The following is a 24127-nucleotide window of genomic DNA, read 5'->3' as shown; positions in this document are numbered from 1 at the left end:
AGTCAGATTTGACCTTTCCCATTACCCTTTTATCCACATATGACAGCACTGTGTAATGCAATTGAGAAAATGGACTTTTCAGAGCGAGCTGAGCTCAAAAGTGACAAGTACTGTATAACTTGAAGGCACTGCAAGGAATACACTCCCAAACACATTTTCCCTCATATTCATGAGTATATACATGGATCTTAGTCACATTTGACCTTTCCATTACTTTTATCCACATATGACAGCACTGTGTAATGCAATTGAGAAAATGGACTTTTCAGAGCGAGCTGAGCTCAAAAGTGACAAGTGCTCTATCACTTTAGAGCACTGCAAGGAATACACTCCCAAAACACATTTTCCCTCATATTCATGAGTATATACAGGATCTTAGTCACATTTGACCTTTCCATTACTTTTATCCACATATGACAGCACTGTGTAATGCAATTGAGAAAATTGACTTTTCAGAGCGAGCTGAGCTCAAAAGTGACAAGTACTGTATAACTTGAAGGCACTGCAAGGAATACACTCCCAAACACATTTTCCCTCATATTCATGAGTACATACATGGATCTAAGTCACATTTGACCTTTCCATTACTTTTATCCACATATGACAGCACTGTGTAATGCAATTGAGAAAATGGACTTTTCAGAGCGAGCTGAGCTCAAAAGTGACAAGTGCTCTATCACTTTAGAGCACTGCAAGGAATACACTCCCAAACACATTTTCCCTCATATTCATGAGTATATACATGGATCTTAGTCAGATTTGACCTTTCCATTACTTTTATCCACATATGACAGCACTGTGTAATGCAATTGAGAAAATGGACTTTTCAGAGCGAGATGAGCTCAAAAGTGACAAGTACTCTATAACTTTAGAGCACTGCAAGGAATACACTTCCAAACACATTTTCCCTCATATTCATGAGTATATACATGGATCTAAGTCACATTTGACCTTTCCCATAACTTTTATCCACATATGACAGCACTGTGTAATGCAATTGAGAAAATGGACTTTTCAGAGCGAGCTGAGCTCAAAAGTGACAAGTACTGTATAACTTTAGAGCACTGCAAGGAATACACTCCCAAACACATTTTCCCTCATATTCATGAGTATATACATGGATCTTAGTCACATTTGACCTTTCCCATTACTTTTATCAACATATGACAGCACTGTGTAACGCAATTGAGAAAATGCACTTTACAGAGCTAGATGAGCTCAAAAGTGACAAGTACTGTATTACTTGAAGGCACTGCAAGGAATACACTCCCAAACACATTTTCCCTCATATTCATGAGTATATACATGGATCTTAGTCACATTTGACCTTTCCATTACTTTTATCCACATATGACAGCACTGTGTAATGCAATTGAGAAAATGGACTTTTCAGAGCGAGCTGAGCTCAAAAGTGACAAGTACTCTATAACTTTTGAGCACTGCAAGGAATACACTCCCAAACACATTTTCCCTCATATTCATGAGTATATACATGGATCTTAGTCAGATTTGACCTTTCCATTACTTTTATCCACATATGACAGCACTGTGTAATGCAATTGAGAAAATGGACTTTTCAGAGCGAGCTGAGCTCAAAAGTGACAAGTACTCTATAACTTTAGAGCACTGCAAGTAATACACTCCCAAACACATTTTCCCTCATATTCATGAGTATATACATGGATCTTAGTCAGATTTGACCTTTCCATTACTTTTATCCACATATGACAGCACTGTGTAATGCAATTGAGAAAATGGACTTTTCAGAGCGAGCTGAGCTCAAAAGTGACAAGTACTGTATAACTTGAAGGCACTGCAAGGAATACACTCCCAAACACATTTTCCCTCATATTCATGAGTATATACATGGATCTAAGTCACATTTGACCTTTCCATTACTTTTATCCACATATGACAGCACTGTGTAATGCAATTGAGAAAATGGACTTTTCAGAGCGAGCTGAGCTCAAAAGTGACAAGTGCTCTATCACTTTAGAGCACTGCAAGGAATACACTCCCAAACACATTTTCCCTCATATTCATGAGTATATACATGGATCTTAGTCAGATTTGACCTTTCCATTACTTTTATCCACATATGACAGCACTGTGTAATGCAATTGAGAAAATGGACTTTTCAGAGCGAGCTGAGCTCAAAAGTGACAAGTACTGTATAACTTGAAGGCACTGCAAGGAATACACTCCCAAACACATTTTCCTCATATTCATGAGTATATACATGGATCTTAGTCACATTTGACCTTTCCATTACTTTTATCCACATATGACAGCACTGTGTAATGCAATTGAGAAAATGGACTTTTCAGAGCGAGCTGAGCTCAAAAGTGACAAATGCTCTATAACTTTAGAGCACTGCAAGGAATACACTCCCAAACACATTTTCCCTCATATTCATGAGTACATACATGGATCTTAGTCAGATTTGACCTTTCCATTACTTTTATCCACATATGACAGCACTGTGTAATGCAATTGAGAAAATGGACTTTTCAGAGCGAGCTGACCTCAAAAGTGACAAGTACTCTATAACTTTAGAGCATTGCAAGGAATACACTCCCCAAACACATTTTCCCTCATATTCATGAGTATATACATGGATCTTAGTCAGATTTGACCTTTCCATTACTTTTATCCACATATGACAGCACTGTGTAATGCAATTGAGAAAATGGACTTTTCAGAGCGAGCTGAGCTCAAAAGTGACAAGTACTGTATAACTTTAGAAAACTGCAAGGAATACACTCCCAAACACATTTTCCCTCATATTCATGAGTATATACATGGATCTTAGTCAGATTTGACCTTTCCATTACTTTTATCCACATATGACAGCACTGTGTAATGCAATTGAGAAAATGGACTTTTCAGAGCGAGCTGAGCTCAAAAGTGACAAGTACTCTATAACTTTAGAGCACTGCAAGGAATACACTCCCAAAATCATTTTCCCTCATATTCATGAGTATATACATGGATCTTAGTCACATTTGACCTTTCCATTACTTTTATCCACATATGACAGCACTGTGTAATGCAATTGAGAAAATGGACTTTTCAGAGCGAGCTGAGCTCAAAAGTGACAAGTACTGTATAACTTTAGAGCACTGCAAGGAATACACTCCCAAAACACATTTTCCCTCATATTCATGAGTATATACATGGATCTTAGTCAGATTTGACCTTTCCATTACTTTTATCCACATATGACAGCACTGTGTAATGCAATTGAGAAAATGGACTTTTCAGAGCGAGCTGAGCTCAAAAGTGACAAGTACTGTATAACTTGAAGGCACTGCAAGGAATACACTCCCAAACACATTTTCCCTCATATTCATGAGTACATACATGGATCTTAGTCAGATTTGACCTTTCCATTACTTTTATCCACATATGACAGCACTGTGTAATGCAATTGAGAAAATGGACTTTTCAGAGCGAGCTGAGCTCAAAGTGACAAGTACTGTATAACTTGAAGGCACTGCAAGGAATACACTTCCAAACACATTTTCCCTCATATTCATGAGTATATACATGGATCTTAGTCAGATTTGACCTTTCCATTACTTTTATCAACATATGACAGCACTGTGTAATGCAATTGAGAAAATGGACTTTTCAGAGCGAGCTGAGCTCAAAAGTGACAAGTACTCTATAACTTTAGAGCACTGCAAGGAATACACTCAAAAAAACATTTTCCCTCATATTCACGAGTATATACATGGATCTAAGTGACATTTGACCTTTCCCATTACTTTTATCCACATATGACAGCACTGTGTAATGCAATTGAGAAAATTGACTTTTCAGAGCGAGCTGAGCTCAAAAGTGACAAGTACTGTATAACTTGAAGGCAGTGCAAGGAATACACTCCCAAACACATTTTCCCTCATATTCATGAGTACATACATGGATCTTAGTCAGATTTGACCTTTCCATTACTTTTATCCACATATGACAGCACTGTGTAATGCAATTGAGAAAATGGACTTTTCAGAGCGAGCTGAGCTCAAAAGTGACAAGTACTGTTTAACTTGAAGGCACTGCAAGGAATACACTCCCAAACACATTTTCCCTCATATTCATGAGTACATACATGGATCTTAGTCAGATTTGACCTTTCCATTACTTTTATCCACATATGACAGCACTGTGTAATGCAATTGAGAAAATGGACTTTTCAGAGCGAGCTGAGCTCAATAGTGAAGAGTACTCTATAACTTTAGAGCACTGCAAGGAATACACTCAAAAAAACATTTTCCCTCATATTCACGAGTATATACATGGATCTAAGTGACATTTGACCTTTCCCATTACTTTTATCCACATATGACAGCACTGTGTAATGCAATTGAGAAAATGGACTTTTCAGAGCGAGCTGAGCTCAAAAGTGACAAGTACTGTATAAATTGAAGGCAGTGCAAGGAATACACTCCCAAACACATTTTCCCTCATATTCATGAGTACATACATGGATCTTAGTCAGATTTGACCTTTCCATTACTTTTATCCACATATGACAGCACTGTGTAATGCAATTGAGAAAATGGACTTTTCAGAGCGAGCTGAGCTCAAAAGTGACAAGTACTGTATAACTTGAAGGCACTGCAAGGAATACACTTCCAAACACATTTTCCCTCATATTCATGAGTATATACATGGATCTAAGTAAAACTAAATGAAAAGTTAATATTTAATATGAAGTCCAACACATTGTGAGTGAAAAGTTTTGTGTAGCTCATGCAGGTGAACAGACTTCCTTTAAGTATCTGTACTGAAGTTCTCCACATTATATTATCTGTAACTAATTTTAATCACAATATTCACTTTCAATACATGAATATGAGGAAATGTTATTTGTGTTGTTTACAGGGAAGAAAGGCGGAAGAAATGTTACATGATGACCAGGATCTACTCTGAACCTTCATACATGGGTGAAGGGAAATCAACCTCAACACCTGGGGCTTGTACCACGAAGCTCGATTAATAAGTCCTGGATCAACTCCATTGATCTGACTTAGCGAGATCATGGCGATCAGGATCATCGGTACCACGAAGCTGGATATCAACTCCCTAATTCAATCCATCTTTGTCTCATCAAGACCTGTGAACACACATGTATAAGAGGTGTGCTCCGAGGCAGCAGACCAATCACAATCATCAGCGCATGGACGGGAGACAGAGCGCCTCGCGCATGCCAACTTAGCTACTTTGTCGCTATTTTTAGCTACTTTCTGGACCCCCCTAGTGAGAAAATTAGACAAAAGCGATTAGCGACAAATCTAGCGACTTTTTTTGGTGATCAGAGGCTCCAAAATCGCGGGATTGGACCGCTCGCCTCGTCTAGCGACTTTTAGCTACTATCTGGGCGGGCCAATAGCTACTTCCGATGCTGGGGAGTTGGCAACACTGGCCTCGCACCGACTGCAGAGGTTAATGCTGGAAAATGGCGATGAACCCCGCAACTCTGAAGCCGATAACCGCGATGTGCCTATGGCTGTACCCTTGCAAGGGAGGCAATACATTTTATGAGTCGAGAGCTGTGCATAAAGCCATCGGAGAAACAACGGCGACTCACCAAGGGAGACAGGAAGTGACCACACCCGGCCCCCGCACAAATCCAGCTGTCCTGCTGCACACAAAGGCCAACTGTTCCCTCACAACCCTCATGTCACCAATGCGCAAATGATGCCGACTGTGCACCTGCATGGCGAGGACACACAGGCAAAGTGCCTTACCTTTTATGGCCAAGTTAGTACATCGAAGCACACGCTGTTCCCACCAACCCTGCTCGCAGCCACCACGCTCTCCTCACCCAAGGAAGAGGCATGGTCAGGCACCTGCTAAAACAGATGCGTACAGCCACTCAGCAGCAGCACACACGTCTGCTGGCACAGTGCCGTACAGTGGCAGGGAGGACCATCACATCTGGAAAGTGAAGACGATTAAATCATCTTTTAAATCAGTGAGGTCTCAGGAGACTTGATGGACCACTGACAGACGGTGTTTCGGATGAGTCGCCCCACATCTCCCACTGAGTAAAGGAAGTGGCCCGTGTCAAAGAACCTTAAGGTGATGTATACTGTCTGTCCAGGGTGTGAGAATCCATCAAACTCAGTGAGGTTTAACAGGTCTCGGAAGATTCTTTCACACCACAACTTGTCTTAGATGGAGGAACGGGTAGGTCATTGCTATTGCCAGAATGCTCCCATCTTACATGTGGAACTGACAATATAGTGAACAATTTTTAAGGGCTTGTCTGGGAATTGAACCCAGGACCTCTTGCACCCGAAGCAAGAATCATACCCCTAGACCAACAAGCCACAACTCTGGAAGGTTATTTGTATAGTTACAATTACTAGACAGAAACTGACAGATGCTGGGGCTGCAGTCCGGTCGAGTGTCCCAGAAGATCCTGGAGCTGTGGGCCCAGAGACTCTCAGAGAGGGAGAAGAACCTTCTGACAGACTAATGGACCAAAAGAACTGCACCCGACCCCACTGACCCATTCCTGGAGATGATCCTGAGCCCACTTTTTCCAATAAGTGTTCTTTCTGACCTTTCTGACCTGGAAGAAACTACTTTCATAGTTTCACTGTGATTTGAACAATAAACCTCAGATTAGTAATCACATTACTTATTTTTCTTCCCTTATCCAAATTCTCTCTACATACATTTGTCAACTCTCTCAAAAAGCTTGAACACATCCTTATCCTAGGTATGTCTCTGATTCCACTTCTCCTTGTGGGTTTATGAGGGCCACCCTAATAAACAAATGCACAACTAATAACTCAAGCTCAAAAGCCTGGTCAGCGCAACATTCTTCTTTGGTTGTGTATAAGCATGCCTATACATATGCTGTATATGTGTGTGTATGTATGTATGTAGATATGTTTTGCTTTGTCAAATGTGTGTGTGTGTACGTACGTTACGGTTAGTGTGAAAAAAAAAAATTGACCCAGAGAATCAGGTTGTGTGAAGATCTCACAAGAATATGGACGATAGTGGATGGAACAAACAAATGCACATCTTCATCCTTTTGGGAGTGCAGGCACAGGCTGCATTTGTTCTGGGATCCAGCCAACCAGCAGTTTTACATTCTGTCCAGTGGGAGTACATAGTTGTCTTCTCGAGCCATGGATACCAGCCCAGAATTACCATATAATTATGAATTCCTGTATGGAGCAGTAACATATTTGTTGTTTAAAAAAGCAAAAATACAACAAAAAAACACACCTCATGGGTGATTTATGGTGACCAATCAGCTATTGCACGGGGTGTAGAAAGTATTCCTCTAGGGCCACCTATCCTGAAGGTCTGCCTGCTCTTGCACATCTGATTCAAATCAGTGGGTCATTGTAAGGTCTCGGAGTGGAATGAAAATAGAATGAAATGGATTGCCTTTATTGTCACATGTACCGGAATACACAGAGCGTCAGTGTAGTCAGGTTGGCCTTGCGGCCTGCAATGCAGGACGCCGAGACGGTGCTGAGAGGTACCTCCAGTTTATTTTCCAGTCTGGACGAAAAGAAAATTTTCCAGACAGAGGAAAACCAAAAAAGAAACAGAAAACTCCAACAACTCAATTAACCGTTGCACCGTCAATTTCAACCATTTCCATCAATAATTAAACTTTTCAGCGCAGGTGTTCCCTGTAGCTCTCCACCAACCCAACTAACTCGCCATAATTTTCCCTCTGGCTTTTAAGCTACCGGACTGAACCAAATTCACCCAATCAATTACCTATTCCTATAATAATAATAACAATAATGATACATACATCACCCTTAATCATAAATACCATACATGCTCTATTACCACATGCACCCCTGAACTAACACATAAAACACCCAAAAACTGCAAACCATATCATCCGCCTTACACCCTTCTTCCCACACCAGTCCACCCGTCCGTGTCTATGCCGTTCGCATAATTGACCCTCGGTGGCTCCCGTCGGGTCTTCTCCCCCAACCCGGAAGTGGCCGCCGCACCCGGTAAGTCCTGTTCGCTGTTATCGTTTGCCAATCGCTTATTGGTTCTTGTCCATTACCTTTGGCCTCAGTTGGCAACTCCTGAAGCCTTGGGTAGTCTCTTATGTGTGTGTGTGTGTTGCAGATGCTGCGACTCCGGGTCCTGGTAGAGACATGTTCCGGCCCGTGTGGTAGAAAATAAAGGCTGAGTCTAACTCCTGGCATGGTGTCCGTGTGTGTGTGTGTGTGTGTCCCGGCAGCCCACGTCTGGTCCGAGTAACAGGCTACCGCACTGTTACAGTCAGCAATCACCCGTCTGAAATTACATATCGTTAGTATAATAGCATAATTTCCTAGGCTGCTATGTAGCAACTATGTAGCGTAGTTAACTATTAGGCTCACGATATACAACGATACAACAGGGGGGAGACAGGACTGGAGGATTGATTGTATGGGGGGAAGGAAAGGGAGAACAGGAGGAGACGGGAGGAGAAACAAAGACAGCTCTCAAACTATGTGTTTGGGTTATTTGGAGCTCGATGTTGAACTGTGTGGTAAGGTGATGCCCCTCTGCACGATCCTTGTTTTCGAAAAATCTGCTACACTTCTCCGCTGCTCTATATTTATCGCCTTGCCCCATCCTCTCACATGTTTTTATACCACCCCTACCTCGCCACCCACATAGCGCTCCTCGTCTGTAACTCCTTCGTTAAAATCCCACAGGTATTCGATCAAACTCTTTGATTAAGGGAAGTAGAGTAAGAATCATACAATGGGCTGCTCAGTTGATTGGTGGGACTCAACTCACTACGTCAGCCCTTTATGACACAGAGCCGCAGTGTAAAGACAGCCGAATACTTCAAGACTGCCCACATCCCTTGCATGCCAAATTTGTGTCGCTGTGTGGTGATGGTGGTCTAGTGGAGGACTGATGGTTTGAGAGAATATTTAAAGAGGTGATTTTTGTTAAAGTGGAAAAACCCTCTCTCAACAAAGGAGGGGGCATAAGACAATGTCCATGTGTCAGTCAGTGTTTGTGATTCCATGTTCCAACTGTTCCCAAGAACAAACAAACCCTGATGCCTTGATCCTGTCTGGGATTTCAACCACATTAATCCCAAGAACGTGTTTCCCAACCCGCATGGTCACATCAACTTCCCCACAAGAGGTAACAACATCCTGGTGAATGTCCACACTTCCCATAGAGGAGCTTACAAAGCCTTCCCTCTACCCCACATCAGGGCCTCAGACCACACAACTGTCATGCTAATGGCAGCTTACAGGCCACTAGTTAATGTCACCAAACCAGCTACTAGGCAGATATGCGTGTGGCCAGAGGGGTCTTCAGAGGCTGTCCAGGACTGCTTTGTCACCACAAACTGGAGCATATTCAGACAGGCAGCCACTACAAAAACACATAGACGGTCACTGACTACAGAAGGAAGCGCATAGACGATAATGCTGATGGGGGAGGTCCACGGGCTCCTCAGGGCTTGAAACGTCGCCTTCAGGGCTGGGGACGTAGTGGGCCTTGAACAGCATCATCTAAACACGTGGACTTGCAGGTAGGTGAACAACTAGTCCACAGGCCATCACAGGATGTAAGGCTGTAGAAAATCACCTCTGACATCACTGTGACCAGCACAGGAGTTGCTGAGGGGACGTCTTTGAAGAATGCACGGGAGGACTGAAGACTGAAAGAAGAAATAGGAAATGAATGGAATGTTTAAAATGTTCAAAATGTATGTGAGGAACGCCCTACCAAAAGGCGTGTGCAACAAACTGAACAATGTTGTAGGATTGATGAAGATAGGATGGACTCGCTACTCTGAACATATATTGCACTTTGTGAACATATGCACAGGGTAAAAGTTGGACAGAGAAGCACAAAGTAAGAAACAATTGATAAACTGACCAACTCCAGATTGGAGAAATATCAAAAAAAAAAGGACAAAGTCAAATACCAGAAAATAGCAGTCACATCTGAAGAGCCCAAGACTGCACCTGCAAATGACAGCAACCCAAGCCCCTGTGGTCACTACAGCAACACCCCAGAGTATACCAGCAACCCCACACATCCAACATCAGCCCCTACACAGCTCCACAAGCAGCTGAACAGCAACCACCTTGTATGTATCCACCAATAACATAGCAACCGTCCTATATGCCAGCGCCAGCCCTGCAACAGGCTCCACCAGTCCAGGGGCCTGTAACACGAAGCCGTATTTCGTTTAATCAAGACCTGTCTCCATGGTAGTTTACTCTGAAAAACTATCCTGCTCCGGAGCAGGATAACTGTCTGGATTGAATCTGATCCTGTAAACAGCACCACCCAGTGGCCAATCAGATGTCCGGAAAAACAGTGACCTGCCCATTCCTCCACCTAGTTATGGTGTGAAAGAATCTTCCGGGACCGATCTAACCCGTTAAATTTCACAGAATTTTACCAATTCTCACACCCTGGACCACAGACAGCAGTGTTGCCAACTTAGCGACTTTGTCGCTATTTTTAGCTACTTTCTGGACACCCCTAGCAAGAAAGAGTAGAGAGAGAGAGAGAAAAAGCAACTAGCAACTTTATTTGGTGATCAGAGGCTCCAAGATCGCGGGAGGGGGGAAAAATAATTGTGCCATTTTCTCTCTTTCCCTGTTCAGAGAAAGAGACAGAGAGGGGCAGTGGAAGAGAGACACAGGCAGAGAGGGGCGGGGGCGGAGTTGAGAACAGCGTGCACTGTCGCTTCCTTGTTTTTTTGTCCTCACTCACACACAGGCAGACAGACAAGGCGCACACACAGACTGTAGGCTCTGATTCTCAGTGAGTGTATGACTATGCCCTCTGATTTGTTTTTTTCCTTATTTTTCCAAAATAAAAAAAGCAAGCTATAGATCTCAGACAAGATCTTGAAACTGAACCTCACTCCTCACAGAGTGACTCTCACTCAGGGTTCCATCCTGCCATCAACAGACTCCACTGCCATGTGTTTATTGAAATGACCCAGCTCAGCCAATCACTGCATCTGACAAAACAACTGTGACTGCAATAACACAACAAAGGTCAGTGGGAAGAGAATAATCATAAAAAGAACCGTGTTGACACAAAGGGCTTGTCTGGGAATTGAACCCAAGACCTCTTGCACCCTAAGCAAGAATCATACCACTAGACCAACAACACACAAACTACCAGTATTGTGTGTATCGTCCCAATTACTAGACAGAAACTGACAGATGATACAGCTGCAGTCCAGTCGAGCATCCAGAGCTGTGGGCCCAGAGACTCTCAGAGAGGGAGAAGAATCTCCTGATGGACTATTGGACCAAAAGGACCACACTGGACCCTTCTGACCCCTTCCCGGAGATGATCCTGAGCCCAGGGCTGGGACAGCTGACCAGGCCCCTCCTGAAAACAAAGGGCAAGCAGAGACTGACCCTGCACAGAGTGGACAGAAAGATTCTCTACGTATGAGAACTGTGTGAAAAGGATCCACAAGGTCGGGCTGAGCAACAGGCCCTCCACCACGTGGGCACAGGGACAGGGTCCTCTCGCTTCTCCCATTATATTCCATGGTGTGAATTTTGGACCATTCTTTGGTCCCTGCCAGGCCTCTGTCCAGCAAGTTTTAGATGTCACCCTGCTCTTACACGCCTGATTCAAATATTCAAATCAGCAGCGCTTTACCGGGCCTCACTAGAACTTCACAGAAACTGATTCAGGTGACGTAGGAGCAGGATGACATCTAAAACCTGTAGGACCACAGTTTGACACCCTTGATCTTGAATGTGTTTTACCACAATGTGTTTTAACATTTGGCATCATACACGCAATGATCAATCTAACACAAATGTGTTTAATCAAGTCTTTCATGCATCAGCAACCTTTAAGATGAAGACATCTGGTGAATGACTAGGAAGACAGATTAAGAAAAGATTACAACTTTTAAAAGTTTATAAATGTAGTTTTTGTTATGGCTCCAGACTCTCTTTCACAGAATGAGGGAGAAATGGCTCTCTTGATAGTAAAGTTTGCAGAACCCTGTGCGAGATCCTAAATGAAGCTATATGAAGTTTGCAGCTTCCATAAAAAAACTCTGAATAACAATGAGGCATTGCTGGGTATAAACACAGGATCTCCCGTTTGCTAGACAGGCACTTTTACCAACTAAATCCAGAGCACCTTCAGACAAATGTTGTCTGAATGCAGTGCAGAGTACCCAGCCTTCTTGGAGGACCTGGGAGGAGTACTGGAAGGTGCTCCAACTGGGGACTCCATCGTTCTTCTGGGGGACATCAACGCCCACGTGAGCAGCGACAGTATCACCTGCAGGGGAGTGATTGGGAGGAACGGCATCCCTGATGTGAACCCGAGCTGTGTTCTGTTGCTGGACTTCTGTGCTGGTCACAGTTTGTCCATAACAAACACCATGTTCGAGCATAAGGGTGTCCATAGGCACACGTGGCACCAGGACACCCTAGTCTGGATGTCAATGATCGACTTTGCAGTTGTGTCATCTGGCACTCAGCCGTATGTCTTGGACACTCCTTAGAGATGAGGGTGAGGAGCTCTGTCACATGGGAGGAGCTCAGAGTGGAGCTCAGAGTAGAGCTGTTGCTCCTTCACATCGAGAAGAGCCAGCTGAGGTTGCTCGGGCATCTGTATTGGATGCCCCCTGGCTGCCTCCCGAGGGAAGTGTTCCAGGCATGTCCCACTGGCACGAGACCCCGGGGAAGACCCAGGACTATGTCACTCGGCTGGCTTGGGAACGCCTTGGGGACCTCCCGGAAGAGCTGGAGGAGGTGTCCTGGGATAGAGAAGTCTGGGTGTCCCTTCTTAGGCTGCTGCACCCCCGGCCCGGATAGATGGATGGATGGATAATATAATGTAAAGAAATTGAGATATTTCATGGCCCTAAATGAACACTGTTCACCTGCTTGAGCTACACAAAAGCTGTTGTCTCCTCGGCTCATCTAGTGCAGATTCCCTGCAGCTGGGAGGGAGGACACTCCCTGTCCTGATGTGGGTTCCAGTCTCACCTGTCGCCATTTGTCATGTGGCGCCACTCTCCATGGTTCTGAAGGGCCAAGCTCAGGGCTGGACTGTAGATGAGACCACGGAGCTCTCCGGGGCGCTGATGCCCTCACCTGCCTCACTCTGGGATTGCCATAATTTGATTGTTTGATTCCCAGAAATGCCCTAAGAGGCTCCAGCATAACATCTCTTTTTTAGTCTTTTTACTATTATTCCTTTCCCGCTTACTTTAGTTGTGTTATTGCAATCACAGTTTTTCTGTCAGACCCAGTGATTGGCTGAGCTGGGTTATTTCAATAAAAACATGGCAGTGTGAAGGTTCTCAGTCATCCACATCATGGTGTCTTGCTGGGTTAAATCGTAGGCAACTGAGCTTCTGGTTTACTTGGAGATGTTTTGCCGCTCATCCGAGAACCTTCTTCAGTTCTGAACTGACTAGTGGGGAGTCCTGCTACTAATATTAAGTTGAGTTGTTACCTCACACGAAGGAGTGTGAGTGTCGGGTCTCCCTCCATTGTTGTCAGAGTCACCTGTAAGGCATTGGGTCGCTGAGTGATTGGAGCTGCAGGTGTCTGAATGGTTTTTGATCCTCTTGGGGAGAGATCCTAAGACTGCGTGACTAAGTGTCAGACAAATTGTGTATTATTGTGTATTGTGTATTGTGTATATTGTGTGTATAAATTGTGTATTGTGAGAGGGTTTTTCTAATTTAACTTTTAATCCTCTCTCAAACCATCAGTCCTCCCTGGCCAAAATGTGAACATTGTCATCCTCAAAGGAATGACCTTTGTCCTTTAAGTGTAGGTGAACTCTCCTGTGTTGAGCCATGCGCCTGTGTAACGGTTGTTTAGTTTCCCCAAGATACAGGTCAGTGCACTCCTCACTACACTGGACGGCATACGCGACATTGTCCAGCTTGTGTCTGGGTGTCTTGTCCTTGGGGTGGACTAGTCTCTGTCTTAGGGTGTTGCTGGGTTTGAAATGTACCGGAATATTGTGTTTGTTAAAAATCCTCCTTAGTTTCTCTGATACACCAGAGACGTATGGAATGACCACACTCATCCTCTTGCGGTTGTTGTCTTATTTGTTAGTTACCTTCTTTTTGTTGGATTTGGAGAACGCCCAGTTAGGGTAATCACAGCTCTTGAGAGCCTCCCTGACAGGAGTTCTCTCTTTGTGCTTCCCTTCTGCCCTGGTAGGAACACTTTGTGCCCTGTGGTTCACGGTCCGAATGACGCCTAATTTGTGTTCCAGCGGGTGGTGTGACTGAGTGAGTGGAAGAGATGGTACTGGTCTGTGTGTTTCTTTAAGTGTTTGGTCTTGCTGACCATGCTGATGACTTGTGATATTCATATGACACAGAGCTGCAGTGTAAAACCAGCCGGATACCTGGAGACTGCCCCCTTTCATGTTGAATTCCAACTCCAACATTATTTGTGTGGCAATGGTGGTATAGTGGTGAGCATAGCTCCCTTCCAAGCAGTTGACCTGTATTCGATTCCCGGCCATCTTTTGTTGAAGCAAGGAAGACATGATTGACCCCATCATTTGTCTTATATTAATCACTACATGTATTATGCCAAACACATTCAAAGTATATTTTACTATTACTTCAGGTTGAGGATTGCGCAAACCAGATAGTAAAGTGCCATTCCATTCATCTCCTGTTTCTTCTTTCCACCTTCTTTGAGTCATGGAGGATTTGCGCCGGACTTTCATCATCTTCTAATGTTTCCCTCTACAGTCTTGATGGATCTCGTTTGGATGGGTGTTTCTCACGTAGCTTTCCATACACTGGACCTGTAAAGCCTGATTTCTCTGGAATCGTGTTTATGTCTATTGATGGTTGCCTTTATTCACCCATCCGTTGTAGTGGATGCTGTAGTGGCGTGTTCAGCTGTTCATCAGGATGGCTTCGATGTCTCCAACAGACAGCTTCAGTCCTCCCGTGCTATCTTCAAAGACACTGATCCACTTATCTGCTCCGTCTGTCAGCCCAACCTGACACATGTCCAACCATGGCAATGAATGTCCATGGCCTTTATGTTTCTGTCTGGGAGGGTTCCTTCTCCATATGGGGTGCCATTGTCAGCGGTTCATCATCAGGAAGGGGTTCCCTGGTGTTGGCAGGGGAGCTGTACCAGATATATCAGAGGGGTCTATTGTCATTTTTATATCAACATCAAAAGTTTTTGCTTGTTGTGTCAGCTCAGTTTTTCCTCTTTCTCCCTCGAGGTTGTCATTCTGGTGGAATTTCTTTGGGTCTGTTTCTTCTTTAGCCTGGCGTCATCAGGCTAGCCAGGAGTCAAACCTACCACTGTGTGTGTTCCAAACAGGGACTTTTTTTCTGCTCCTCCATTCGATTTCCATTGTACATTATGTAGCTGTAGTCTTTAGGTGATGTAGCTTAATTAAAGTGCCTGTTTTGTGAACAGGAGGTCCTTGGTTCAAATCCCAGTAGTGCTTCTGATGCTGTAGATCTTTCTCACTTTCTTTGTGTTAAACCCTACAACGTGAAAACTCTTCAGGAGGTCCAAACTTACATGAAGGTGCTGCATTATAGCCATTCTATGTGCTGAAGGAACTTTATTTGATACACTTGGGTCTTCATTTCCTTTTTGCAGCACTGGAAATAGACCTACCACTTCTTATTTGTATAGTGTTCAGTATATATGACCCTAGTGCAAATGTCTGGGGTTCAATAGAACTTCTTCTTCTTCTTCTTCTTCTTCTTCTTCTTCTTCTTCTTCTTCTTCTTCTTTCGGCTTGTCCCTCTTCAGGGTTTGCCACAGCGAATCATCAATTTCCATCTTTCCCTGTTCTCTGTATCCTCTACTCTGACTCCAACTTCTTCCATGTCCTCCCTCACTGCATCTATAAACCTCCTCTTTGGCCTTCCTCTCTGTCTCCTACCTGGCAACTCCATCTCTAACATTGTCCTACTAATGTATCCACTGTCCCTCCTCTGCACATGTCCAAACCATCCCAATCTAGCCTCTCTAGCTTTTTCTCCTAACCTTCCTGTGTGTGTCTAACCAGCTATGATGTATGGACATTAAGCTGTTGAAATTGAAATTGAAATGTTGCATGGCAATGGTGGTGAAGTGGTCAGCTGCCTACCACACAGTTGACCAGGGCTTGATTCCTGGTTATTGAAAAGGTGCTCTTCTTAAATACACATGTTAACCACCAGCCACAAGCATTTCACTCTCCCTCCTTCAATAGCTTAGTTGGTAGAGTCCAGCTGAAAAGAAGGGGGAAACATGTTTTCTGGTTTCTTTAGCAATAACCCAGTTTTGTTCATGGGCAGCACAGGGGATCTTTTAGATTCAATGGATCATGTCTCTGCGCACAAAGGAAACAGGCAACAACGAGTTTTAAGATATGTATTTATTGACTAAGTACTAATAACACACATATGACACTAAAATGACAAAACACAAGACAAACAAAGAACAGACACAGAACGTAAAAGAAGACAAAAGGTAAACTAAAAGGTGATGGTGATAGGAGAAAGTTATTGATCAATTACTAATCCCTTAATAACTGAACTAATGACTAACCTATCGCATGTGAGAATCGCTACTGATGAGCAGTGTGTGTGCGTGCGCGTGTGTGTGTGTGTGTGTGTGTGTCAGTTACTGGACTTTTGACATCAACTCTTATGAGCAGCTCAGAGATGTAACAGCCTACTTGACTTCAGGAGCTGAGGCTTGGACCCAGTGAGGCTGGATTCTGCATGCGATGTCTCCAAAGTGGGTTGTCCTTGAACGGCGTCATGTTCTCCAGAGGTTTGGTCCTGCCGATGGCGGTTCCTGATCAGCGACTTAGTGCAACCCACCAGCGGTTCCTTAGCTGGTGATTGGCTGATGGCGCTGGAGGCTTCAGATGCAGTTTGGACGGCAGGTGGCTCAGAGTTTGGGTCAAAAGTTCTGGTCACAATCTGACAGAAATGATTCTTGGTTTGTGGAGAGGACTGAAACAGTGGCTAGGCGTTTGTGATCCTCTAAGACAAGAATCTACAACTCGTAAAAATGAAAAGAAGAAAAATAGGATTTGGTACAACAAAGCGGTTTGCTAGTTGTAGTCTCCAAAATAAACGTGTAAAAACGTAGGTTTAACTCTTGGCACTAATACTCAAGCTTAAGAGGCACAACGTGGTTACAAAGAAAGAAAGCAAAGGCTAAGCTGAACGAACGTGCGGCACAAACTTGAAAAATTCTGTAGGAGCAAGAGTACAGAACTCTGGTAAAAGAAAAAGGAGTGCTCAAGAAAAATGTTGGAAAAATGGTTGCTCTGAAAGTGGTCTGAAGGGAAAATGGTTTGCTCTGCTCCGAAAATGATCTGCTCTGCTCTGCTCTGCTCGTAGGACAAAGGGTGTTTTGCCCTTTTATCATGAGAAGAGGTGGTTTCAGATAACTCATCACTATGCATGAATTGGTCAGGTTAATGTCCAATCACAAGTTCGAGGAAGAGATACTAGTTGTAATTTATGACTGGCGGGCTTGGTGCCTGTACCAGCCCCCAGGAGACACACATCTGTGGTTTGGAGCCAACGATTAATCTTTCGGGTTAACGTTCTCCAAACACCATGACCCAATGTGTAAACTCTTGTAAACTACTGGCACACAATGTATCATGAGGTTAAAGACTAGGTATCCTAGTACAACTAGTATAACTAAGCATCATTACTTATCTAACGATAAGAAAGAATCAGGACCTGTAAGAAGATTACGTATGAAATGGTTCAAGGATACTAGAATGAACATTCTAGAAGAAAGAACATCGAGAAAAGACGTATTGGCATTCCACATTTCACGCTGGTGAAGTCTGTTGCAAGGGATTAGAGTACGTCATCAGAAAAGGAGACATTGTTGAACAGCAAACATCAAAACGTCCATGATTCTAATATCAACCTCTGGTAAACTGGTAGTAAATAAGTAATGTTCTTATATACGAGTATATAACATTACCATGAGACACATAATATGTTTAATACATTTGGTCTGGAGTTCAGTTTGGCCCCCAAAGAAGAGAGTGGGGGAGTTTGAGGTTTGGGTCTTTGTCGTAAACAGAGTCGTAAACTGTGGAAGGGAGGAAGGTTCTTCTCCCTGTAAGGTGTTTGTCTAATATCAGAGGTGACATCTTTATGGTTTGATGCCCAGAGAGTGAACTTAGAGGAAGGAGGCCCGTTCAAGATGGCTCTTGGTGTCATCTTGATAAGGAGGTTCCGTGTTGAGAGAAGTCAGCAGGAGTCATGCTGGTGTGACCTCAGATGGGCTGATTCACAAAGGGGTGAGAAAGGGATGTGGAGGAAATGATACCAAGCAGGGTGCCCGCTACATTTCATTGCTCCATTCCTTGGATAACAATAAAGTATGTTCAATACTACTTTATTGTCAATGTTCTTTGAAATGAAGCAGCTTTGGTCGTCGTGGCAACCGTACAATCATCAGGATTTATCAACACTAAACATGATTTTTATTCTACTGATGAAACTGAGAATGTTTATTCAAACGTTATGATTGAAGTTAGCTATTCTATTATCTATTATGAAGTGTATGTGTGTATTATGAACATCCAGGTCACCAGTTGAGCTTCTACCTGCATGTCCATGTGTTTACTGCAGGATAAGATGATGCTGTTCCAGGCCCACCACATCCCCAGCCCTGAAGGCGACGTTTCGAGCCCTAAGGAGCCTGTGGACCTCCCCCATCAGCAACATTCTCTATGCACTTCCTTGTGTAAGCAGTGATTGTCTCTGTGTACCCCTGGAGGTCTATGGTGTTTTTGTAGGTGGCTGCCTGTCTGTATATGCTCCAGTCTGTGTTGACAAAGCAGTCCTGGAAAGCCTCTGAAGACCCCTCTGGCCACTCACATATCCGCTTAGTAGCTGGTTTGCTGACATTAACCAGTGGCCTCTAAGCTGCCATTAGCATGACAGTTGTGTGGTCTGAGGCCCTGATGTGGGGGAGAGGGAAGGCTTTTTAGGCTCCTCTATGGGAAGTGTAGACGTTGTTGGATGTTGGTATCTCTTGTGGGGAAGTTGATGTGACCATGCGGTTTGGGAAACACGTTTATGGGATTGGCATGGTTGAAATTCCCAGCCAGAATGAGGAAGGCATCAGGGTGGGCTGTCTGCTGCCCACTGATGTGCTGGTAGAGTTCGTTCAGTGCCTCAATCCGGTGGTTGCTGGAGCCAGGGGGGATGTATATTGCAACCAGCAGTATACAAGTAAATTCCCTGGGCAGGTAGATTGACCGGCACTCGATAATCATATCCTCCACCAGTGATGAGCAGTGTTTACATACCACAACGGCGTCACGGCACCAGGCGTCACTTATGTAAACACACAGAAAAACAGAAAAACACTGATCTACCAGATGAGAGAGGAGCCGATGCGTGTGTACGCACCACCATATTAGCCGATTGCTGAATCACAACTCTTCCTGCAATCAGTTTTATGGAGCTGGAAAGAAAGAGGAAGGTGTCTACTGTGTCCCAACAGCCACAAACTCTGGGAAGTTTGGGGACTCCAGAAGATCCAGTGTAGAAATACACTGAGTGACTGAAACAGGAGCAGTCACAGTTTTAAATCACAAAGAACCTCAACATGTTTGTTTTCTGCGTCAAATCCAAAGAAGCTGCAGGACATTTTAGAAATGTGAAGAACCTGTGATGATCAGTGAACATAGAAACAAACTGACCATTGAAACCTGAAGTGAAACATGAAAGCAGTTCAATATTCAGGTGGAAGAATCAGTGGACCAGTGGAACGTTCCAGACAGAAGAGACGTTTGATGGCTCTCATAAACCCACAAGAAGGGGGTGGAAGTGGAATCGGAGGCATACCTAGGATAAGGATGTGGATCGAGCTTTTTGAGAGCGTTGACAAATGTATGCAGAGAGAATTTGGATAAGGGAAGTCGAGTAAGTAATCTGATTCCGGTTTATTCAAATCTCAGTGAAAATATGGAAAGTAGTTTCTTCCAGGTCGCAGAAAGAACACTTGGAAAAAGTGGGCTCAGGATCATCTCCAGGAATGGGTCGATGGGGTCGGGTGCAGTTCTTTTGCTCCAGGATCTTCTGGGATACTCGACTGGACTGCAGCCCCATCGTCTGTCAGTTTCTGTCTAGTAATTGTAACTATCCAAATAACCTGCCACATTCGTGGCTTCTTGGTCTAGTGGTATGATTCTTAATTTAGGTGCAATAGGCCCTGGGTTCAATTCCCACACAGGCCCTTAAGAGTTCCTTGTTGTCCTGCAAGTTTCACATGTAAAGTTCTTTATTTTACTTTAATCCTAAACTAGGAGCAATAAGGTCCCATGGGGCCTTCATGAGATTGTGTTTACTCCCTTCATATGGAGAATTCTTTGCGGGCAATGGAATCTCACTTTACTATCTGGTTTGCTCTATCCGAAGTATTAAATGAATTAATCCTGAACTGATTTCTGTATTGCAGGATTACTGAAAGATGAGGGAGAGTATACTTTGAATGTGTTAGGCATAATACATGTAGTTATCAATCTAAGACAAATGATGGGGTATTATCAAGTCTTCCTTGCATAAACAAACATTCAAGAAGAGGTCGATCAAGCCACCCTTATGACATCTGCGATGGCCAGGAATCGAACCCGGGTCAACTGCTTGGAAGGCAGCTATGCTTACCACTATACCACCATCGCCACAAAATGGAGGATGGAGCTGAATTCAACATGAAAGGGGTCAGTCTCCAGGTATGCAGCTAGCTTTACACTGCAGCTCTGTGTCATATGAACATCACAAGTCATCATCATGGTCAGCAAGTCCAAACACTTAAAAAAACCCATTTCTCAAGGCTAACCTAACAAACTAAAGAAACAATCCCTGAAAGCATAGTCTGACTGTTAGAGGAGTGAAACTGAACCTCACTCCTCACAGAGTGACTCTCACTCAGAAGATCGCAGAAGATCCTGGAGCTGTGGGGCCAGAGCCTGTCAGAGAGGGAGAAGAACCTCCTGACAGACTAACCGGTGCCCAGTTGATGGTTGTTGTTGTTGTTGTTGTCCTGTGTCTTCTCAGCCTATCTGCTGCCTCTAGTGGACATCCAGTGTTCAGATTGTGGCAACCCAGGAGTGAGGCAGGTGAGGGCATCAGCACCCCGGAGAGCACCGTGCTCGCACCTACAGCTCAGCCCTGAGCTTGGCCCTTCAGAACCATGGAGAGCGGCACCACACGACAAATTGCGACAGCTGAGACTGGAACCCTCATCAGGACGGGGAGTGTCCTCCCTCCCAGCTGCAGGGAATCGGCGCTGGATGAGCCTAGGAGACAAAAGGGAAGACGGAGGAATCGTCAGAATGTAGAGGAAGAGTTTGCGATGTGACATACAGTACAGGCCAAAAGTTTGGACACACCTTCTCTTTCAATGTGGCCCCTTTATTTTCATTGTAGACTCTCACTGAAGCCATCAGAACTATGAATGAACCCATGTGGAATTATGTATTTAACAAAGAAGTGTGAAATAACTCTAAATATGTCTGATATTTTATATTTCTTCTTTCTTCTATATTTCTTTTTAAAGTGGCCACCCTTTGCTGTTTTGATAGAGCTGCAAACCGGTGGTGTTCTCTCAATGAGCTTCATGAGGTCGTCACCTGAAATGGTTTTCACTTGTTCCTCGACAGGATTAGTGGAATTTTGGCCTTATTAATGGGGTTGGGACCATCAGTTGTGTTGTGCTTAAGTAATGTTGATACACAGCCGACAGCCCTTTTGGACAACTCCTCATTCATATTATGACAAGAACCAATCAGCGAAGTAAGAGAAACGAGTGTCCGTCGTGACTTGAAGAAATGTTGGTCATGAAAGTAAAGGAAACGCATTGAATGAGAAGGTGTGTCCAAACTTTTGGCCTGTACTGTATTCAAATTCACAATTTATAGCAAACTCAGACAAATCCTTAGTTGAAACAGGTGATAAAAAAAAATAAATAAATGAAGTAAAACATGTTTCAAGTGACAAAGTGCTTTGTGCATGAACACAGTTTAGGAAAAATATATTTTGAGAGATTTGAGATGTTATCTACAGTGTGTCCTCTTGCAAACTGACTTAAACAATGTAATACTGATTCCTTGTATCTGCATTAACAAATACTGAACAATAGACAACCATTCTGAAAACATTCCTCCCATTGTTGCTTCAAGATGAACCAACAAGAGATCATCAACAACAGCAAACAAATGAAGTGAATCATTGTTCACTGTCAGCTTCATGCATAGAGAGGAACATCATGACTCATCATCATGGTTAGCAAGACCAAACACTTAAAGAAACACATTTCTCAAGTCAGAAACTATAGAAATGATCCTTGAAAGTATAGTCTGAATACATCAGAGGACTGAAAGCGAACCTCACTCCCTACAGAGTGACTCTCACTCAGGGTTCCTTCCTGGGATTAATAGACTTCGCTGCCATGTGTTTATGGAAATGACCTCAGCCAATCAAAGCGTCTGACATAACTGAACTGAAGTTCTCCACATTATATTATCTGTAACTTATTTTAATCACAATATTCACTTTCAATACATTGTCAGGGCTGTCTCAACTCCCTGACCACAAATACAAGAGGGAAGGGAACTAGAATATTATAAAGTTTATTTAACAAAGGAAACTACGGAAAATACGGCAAACTAAATACAACAACCTATACACTGTCTATGTTCCAGGGCGTGAGATTCGGTGAGATTTAATGCATTAGATCGGCTCCGGACAATTATTTCACGCCGTAACTTGTCTTACGTGGAGGAATGGGTAGGTCACTGCTTTTCCGGACATCTGATTGGCCAGTGGGTGGTGCTTTTCACGGGATCAGATTCAATCCAGACAGTTATCCTGCTCCAGAGCAGGATAGTTTTTCAGAGTAAATTACCATGGAGACAGGTCTTGATTAAACGAAATCCGGCTTCGTGGTACGGAAGATCTAGGATCAACACTGAAGTTATCTCGCTAAAACCAAAATCCTGCTTTGTGGTATAGCCCCCTGCTTTCAGGGATCTTTTCTTTAGTTTGTTAGGTTAGCCTTGAGTTGGGCTTCTTTAAGTAGTTAAGGTCATTGGGAAAGGAATAACAGTGACAAGACCCTACCAGAAAAGTAGGCAGCACACAGAAATGCCCAAATGTCACAAGGCCAGATTGCTCCTATCTTACATGTGGAACTTGCAGTACAGTGAACAACTTGTAAGGGCTTGTCTGGGAATTGAACCCAGGACCTCTTGCACCCAAAGCAAGAATCATACCACTAGACCAACAAGCCACAACACTTGCAGGTTATTTGTACAGTTACAATTACTAGACAGAAACTGACAGATGCTGGGGCTGCAATCCGGTCGAGTGTCCCAGAAGATCCTGGAGCTGTGGGCCCAGAGACTCTCACCCCCCATTTCCACCGGCTGCGTGTGCGTTGTGTCTCCGATCCGGCACAGCGGAGACGTCCTGAAATTGAGATATTTCATGGCCCTAAATGAACACTGTTCACCTGCATGAGCTACACAAAAGCTGTTGTCTCCTCGGCTCATCCAGTGCAGATTCCCTGCAGCTGGGAGGGAGGACACTCCCTGTCCTGATGTGGGTTCCAGTCTCACCTGTCGCCATTTGTCATGTGGCGCCACTCTCCATGGTTCTGAAGGGCCAAGCTCAGGGCTGGACTGTAGATGAGACCACGGAGCTCTCCGGGGCGCTGATGCCCTCACCTGCCTCACTCTGGGATTGCCACAATTTGATTGTTTGATTCCCAGAAATGCCCTAAGAGGCTCCAGTGATAACGTCTCTTTTTACTATTATTCCTTTCCCGCTTACTTTAGTTGTGTTATTGCAATCACAGTTTTTCTGTCAGACACAGTGATTGGCTGAGCTGGGTTATTTCAATAAAAACATGGCAGTGTGAAGGTTCTCAGTCATCCAGGTCATGGTATCTTGCTGGGTTAAATCATAGGCAACTGAGCTTCTGGTTTATTTGTTAGTGACCTTCTTTTTTTTGGATTTGGAGAACGCCCAGTTAGGGTAATCACAGCTCTTGAGAGCCTCCCTGACAGGGGTTCTCTCTTTGTGCTTCCCTTCCGCCCTGGTCGGACCACT

At 43.9% G+C, this 24127-nt stretch overlaps 4 non-coding genes across 4 annotated transcripts; all 4 read right to left on the bottom strand.

Moving 5' to 3' along the window:
• Positions 1-6266: 6266 nt before the first annotated feature.
• TRNAP-CGG (transfer RNA proline (anticodon CGG)) lies at positions 6267-6338 on the bottom strand. Its single transcript has one exon. It is a non-coding gene; the product is annotated as a tRNA-Pro (tRNA).
• Positions 6339-20625: 14287 nt separating this feature from the next.
• On the bottom strand, positions 20626-20697 carry TRNAG-UCC (transfer RNA glycine (anticodon UCC)). The gene has a single exon. It is a non-coding gene; the product is annotated as a tRNA-Gly (tRNA).
• Positions 20698-22160: 1463 nt separating this feature from the next.
• LOC144739295 (small nucleolar RNA U3) lies at positions 22161-22377 on the bottom strand. Its single transcript, XR_013589403.1, has one exon. It is a non-coding gene; the product is annotated as a small nucleolar RNA U3 (small nucleolar RNA).
• An 857-nt stretch (positions 22378-23234) lies between these two features.
• TRNAP-UGG (transfer RNA proline (anticodon UGG)) lies at positions 23235-23306 on the bottom strand. The gene has a single exon. It is a non-coding gene; the product is annotated as a tRNA-Pro (tRNA).
• Positions 23307-24127: the final 821 nt, after the last annotated feature.

Source organism: Lampetra planeri, unplaced genomic scaffold (genome assembly GCF_965212315.1).
Source record: "Lampetra planeri unplaced genomic scaffold, kcLamPlan1.2.h2 scaffold_1415, whole genome shotgun sequence".
Classification (NCBI taxonomy): domain Eukaryota; kingdom Metazoa; phylum Chordata; class Hyperoartia; order Petromyzontiformes; family Petromyzontidae; genus Lampetra; species Lampetra planeri.
The sequence above is the reverse complement of the archived record's forward strand: the minus strand, read 5'-3'. Positions and strand labels throughout refer to the sequence as shown.